This window comes from Ornithorhynchus anatinus, chromosome 3 (assembly GCF_004115215.2).
Source record: "Ornithorhynchus anatinus isolate Pmale09 chromosome 3, mOrnAna1.pri.v4, whole genome shotgun sequence".
NCBI classification, from domain to species: Eukaryota; Metazoa; Chordata; class Mammalia; order Monotremata; family Ornithorhynchidae; genus Ornithorhynchus; species Ornithorhynchus anatinus.
The window spans coordinates 99,143,209-99,148,989 of NC_041730.1; the positions used below are offsets into that span (position 1 = coordinate 99,143,209).

The 5,781-nt window shown below is 43.8% G+C and overlaps 1 non-coding gene across 1 annotated transcript; it reads left to right on the forward strand.

Moving 5' to 3' along the window:
* The first annotated feature begins 330 nt into the window (after positions 1-330).
* LOC114810462 lies at positions 331-467 on the forward strand. Its single transcript, XR_003758161.1, has one exon. It is a non-coding gene; the product is annotated as a small nucleolar RNA SNORA7 (small nucleolar RNA).
* Positions 468-5,781: the final 5,314 nt, after the last annotated feature.

Here is a 5,781-nt window from a genome sequence, read left to right on the forward strand (position 1 = left end):
ATAACATAGGTACAGATGATAAGACAAAATAATTGAATAAATAATGATGATGATGATGATGTTGATGATGATGATGACAAAGACGACTACAACGATTTCTAGGTCTCCTATCGGGAGCAACAAGTAATTCTTAGTCCTTAAACTTCATGACCAAGAATCTGTCTGAAGGAATTGATTGTAGTGCTAGTGATTTGCACAGTGGCACTTTCACTCTCTCATCCCTGCCAATCATGTTTCCACTGGAGTGCATGGAGTGCAACAAGTGGGCAGGAAGGCTGAACACTGCAAAGTGCACACGAAGGATTTGTTTAGATGTAGTATACACAATTGCCCCTCTCAGGATGGCACCCGGAAAGTTTCCAGTACTCTATCAGTCTCGCTATGGGAGGGAGAGTCAAGCAGAGGCCTACACATTCCATTCCTAGCTTGGGTAGTGGCTAGCGAGTGGAAGGCAATCTGCTACATGGCCAAACTCATCTGTGCTGGGCAGCAGCAGAATGGGAGAGAGTGAAGGGCGGAAACTCAAGTTTACTGTGCAGAAGGAGTCTTCCATATTTTTACCAAGAAAATTCTGTGGAAACACTACCAAAACGATTGCAGATGAAGTTGGGGCATTCTGGGAGAGACCTGCCCATGGAGTCGCCATGGGTCCAAAATGACTCGACAGCATATGACAAGTCCCACAGGTGAATGCTAAGGTGGCTGATGTAATGACATGACCTGCAAAGTGGGGTTTAAGCAGCACTGCCTAGTGGATAGAGCAAGGGCCTGGGAGTCCAAAGGACTTGGGTTCTAATCCCTGCTCCACCACTTTTCTGCTGTGTGACCGTGGACAAGTGACATTAACTTCTCTGTGCCTCAGTTACCTCAACTGTAAAATGGGGATTAAGACTCTGAACTCCATTAGGGACATGGACTGTGTCCAACATGATTAGCTTGTATCTACACCAGTGCTTAGTACAGTGCCTGGTACATAGTAAGCTCTTATGAAATACCATAAAAAAGGAGATGGTCTTTGGGGGCTGTGAAAGGGGGAAGGAGAGATATGGTTTGGTAGATTTGAGCAGGGAGAGAGCTCCTGGCAATCATTCAAATAAGGAGAGTCATGAGCAAGGTAATGTTAGAAAGGAGTGAAGGATGTAAGCTAGGTTGTAACAGGAAAACCAAGTGATTAGTTACGAGGGAGGCAAGCTAGTGGAAAACTTTGAAACCAGTGGTCAGGAGCTTTTGTTCTATGCAAGAAGAACTGAGGAGGCATAGAAAGTTTGTGAACAGGGAAATGTTTCATTCTGAGTTATGTTTTAAAAAGATGATGCATGTAGTTCTACATAAAATACATTGAAGAGGGAAGAGGCTTAAGGAAGAGAGGCCTCTAAGGAGGCGAAAATAGTAATACAGTTAGGCAGTGATGAGGGTTTGATCGAGGGTCGTATGGGTGGAGAGGAAGGGTACTTTTGTGGAATATTTTAGAGGAAAAGAACCAGAAGAATTTAGAAACTGGCTGACTGTGAGATGTAAATGACAGAGGAATCAAAACCAAAAGGCAAAGCCAAAGTTCTGGGCTTCTGGGACAGGGAGTTTGCTAGTTGTAGTTGACTAGGATGGGAAAGTTAGGAAAAGGAGATGGTTTAGGAGGAAAGATGGGGGTAGGGAAAAAAGTTCAGTTTTTGACATTAAGTTTAAAGTACCAGCAGATCATAAGATGGAGCTATGCCAAGGGCAAAAGGAGGTTGGAAATTGTATTGCAGTGAGAGGATAGCAAAAATGACATGGACTTGGGAACATCTGTTTATAGGTGGTAGCTGAAATCATACTAGTGGATGAGAGAATTAATGTAGAGTAAGAATAGAGTGGGCAAGGGATTTTCACTGTTTATTGTTGTACTGTACTTTCCCAAGCTTTTAGTACATTACTCTGAACATAAAGTGCTTAATAAATTTGATTAAAAGAATTGATTAATGAATAGAGGACACAGAGAATCAACTCTTGTGGGACTCCCACTATTAAAAGGGTGAGGAAATGAGAAGTCAGCAAAGGGGATTGGAAAGGAAGAGTCTGAGTTGTAGGGAGAGAACTGGGAGAGTGCTGAGTTGGCAAAAATAAATGAAAGTTGTCAAGAGAAGAATTTGGTCAACCTTGTCCAATGTATCAGAAAGATCACAAAGCACTTGGATGGAATGGAACCCATTAGATTGTACTGGACAGAAATCATTGTAGACCGTAATGAGCCGTTTCAGTAGAATGAAGAGATTGGTGAGTGCTGAGAAGAGACTCAGTGGGGAGGAAGTGGAGGCAGAAGGTTTGTGCAGAACATTCAAGAAGTTCAGGCAGGAAGGAGAACAGGGAGAGGATGATGGCTAGAGGGTGTAGTGTGGTCAAGAAAGGCTTCTTTCACTCTGGGTTTTTTGAAGGCAGAGCGGAAGGAGCCAAGGAAGAGGAAGAGAGGTTGAAAATAGAGTGAAAGAGAAGATGAGGGTGGGACCAAGTATTGCTATGAGGTGAGAGGGGTTGGTCAGATTTTAAGAATAAAGAGCATTCTCCTCTTGAGAAACAGCTGGGAAGAAGCTGAATGCTGTTCTGGATTAGGGGGAAAATGAGGAGGCAAAAGTGGCACTTGGGGGAGTTTGTGTCTGATGGCGAGAGTTCCCTGCCCACAAGGAACTTACAATCTAATGGAAATTCTATCAGGGAATTCCCAGTGAAAATTTTTTCCGGCAACAGTCCCGGGGCTCAAGCTAACAATTTAGTTTTGGACAATAACAAATGCTGGCAGAGAAAAACAGCGAATTCCCCTCCCTCACCTGTCCCTTATTTTTCTTAACTGTGCATTGCTCTTTTCTGAACTTACAACTAGTGTTACCCCTGGCTCACTGATGGCTTTGCTGACAGAGGGAAAAGGTTGAATTTCTTTCTACATTAGGGCCACTCACAAATTCAGCTGACAGTTCTAAGGCTTTGAAGCAACCTCTGGCACTGAAAACTTTTATTTATATTTCTATCTCAGGGCCATAGGAAGAGGTCATTCAGTCCTTCCCCCTGACATCAGGCAGAGCTACATTAAAACTGACCAATGAGTAGTTATCTTACATCTGTTGCCATCTTGAAGAGTGATTTCACAACTGCTCTCAGTAAACAGTCTGGTGTTTAACAATTCTCAGACACTGGAATGAGCTCACTGAAGCAGGAACACCCAAGACCTCCGTATTATTTGGCCACTGGTTTTTTTGGCCTCCATATTGCTTGTCTGTTCAGAGTGCACCAAAATGGAGAGCTGGCTACAATCCACAGTTAGAAGATATCTTATCCTACTGGCCTAACCAGTTCACAGACACCTGCCCTAGCTTGCTGAAAGTGAACACCTGAAATATAGCTCACGAACTTCAGTTTCCCTGAAGTTTAGAAGGATATGCCATGGAGTGGAGAGGGAGTTGGTATGTCAGGAATGGTTGGGGGGTCCTTTATGGCCGCTGACTTGAGAAGCAGCATGGCTTAGTGGATAAAGCACAGGCCTGGGAGACAGAAGGACCTGGCTTCTAATCCTGGCTCTGCCATATGTCTGCAGTGTGACGTTGGGCAGATCACTTAACTTATCTGAGCCTCAGTTACCTCATCTGTAAAATGGGGATTGATTGTGAGTCCCATAAGGGACAGGAACTGTGTCCAACCTACCCCAGCACTTAGAACAGTGCTTGGCAAATAGTAAGCACATAAGCACCACCATTATTATTAGGTTTTAAAGAGGAAGGAGTTGGGACCCTCCTCACTGCAATAGATATGGATGCAGGCCCTTAGGTAATCCTCTACATGAGGGATTTTAAAAGGGAACCAGATAGAAGGGGGAAAAAGAGACTCCTACTCCTGGGCAACCAACCCACATTCCTGCCTACAACCTTATGAGCCAAAGAGTTTTTGAAGGTTACCACCGAGGATGTAATCAATAAATCATTCAATTCAGTTCCCTCAAGTTGAGGCTTCAAGAGTTGAAGTTGAAGCTCTCTCTCCATGCCTCTGAACAGTCTTCTGTTTGGAGGTTTATTCTGAGATATGTGGCCTACTAATGGCTGAGAGGTGGCGTGCCGACATCACAGGCAGGCATGGCTAAAAAAGGGAGGCTCCTGCCAATGACCTATGTCAATTAGCTGCTAACGAATCATGTCATCTGGAAAATTCCCTCTGCTGTCTCCAACAGCATGTCTCAGGCAAAACTTTTCTGGAAACATTTTTCTGAAACAAACAGATCTCTCCACTGAGAAACTACCTCCTCCCCATCTGAAACAACCAAGACTTTTCTCTCTGAAAGAGAGTGTTGCTTTCAGGTAGATGTGAGTGCTCATTCTTAGAACGTTTATTTCATTGATTCAGCATATTCCTCTTGGAACCTAATGTCCAGGTTATTACTGAATCCCTTCTCTGGAAATAGCCCATGACATGTATTCTTGGGTCAGACTGATAAATGAATCAGCCCAATAGGTGGGATGTGATGTAAGTTTAATTGAAGGAACTTCCAAACTAAAATGCTTATGTTCTTCTTACTTTACTTCTTCTTCTAAGATAAATGATTTCAAAAACTCACAAGAATAACAGGCCATAACAGCACTGCTCTTTTAAGAAGGAAAGAGATGAACTATATACTGTCAAAATCCTTTACACTGACCTTTGATGTGTTTAAATCTAGCATCTATGACACATCTGCTAGTTTAGGTTTTCTTTGTTTTTATACTGGAGTAAAAAAGAAATACCTTTGACCACTCATAAGCAAAGTCAAAATCCTAGGATGAGAAGATGGACATAAAACTATATCTTCAGTTTCTCAGGGAAAGGTAGATTATGGCTTGTCCAGCTAACTGACAGTAGCATTGATCTACCTCTCCTCCCTTCTCTCTTTCTACTGCCCACCCCGCACGCTCCGCTCCTCTGCCACCCACCTCCTCACCGTCCCTCGGTCTCGCCTATCCCGCCGTCGACCCCTGGGTCACGTCCTCCCGCGGTCCCGGAACGCCCTCCCTCCTCACCTCCGCCAAACTGATTCTCTTTCCCTCTTCAAAACCCTACCTAAAAATCACCTCCTCCAAGAGGCGTTCCCAGACTGAGCTCCTCTTCCCCCTCTACTCCCTCTGCCATCCCCCCTTTACCTCTCCGCAGCTAAAGCCTCATTTTCCCCTTTTCCCTCTGCTCCTCCACCTCTCCCTTCCCATCCCCACAGCACTGTACTCGTCCGCTCAACTGTATATATTTTCGTTACCCTATTTATTTTGTTAATGAATTGTACATCGCCTTGATTCTATTTAGTTGCCATTGTTTTTACGAGATGTTCTTCCCCTTGACGCTGTTTATTGCCATTGTTCTCGTCTGTCCGTCTCCCCCGATTAGACTGTAAGCCCGTCAAACGGCAGGGACTGTCTCTATCTGTTGCCGACTTGTTCATCCCAAGCGCTTAGTACAGTGCTCTGCACATAGTAAGTGCTCAATAAATACTATTGAATGAATGAATGAATTGATGTCTCTAATCAGTCTTTCTGGCAACCGAGTGAGGATATAATATACCCTCCTGGAAGCAAAAGAGAAAATGAGATTCTATGAACCATGAGAGTCTCTACACAAACTAAAATATGCCCTGTTATGATAACCATTCCCCTGATATATAGCTGGCTTCTATAAGGCCCAAAGGAACAAGAGAAATGACATGTTTATAGTCCCAGGACTAGAGCAGGCTAGAAACCTTGTAAAAATCAGTGGATAAAGGGAATGTGCTATCTGTGGGTAGGTTTTTCTGCAATTTGA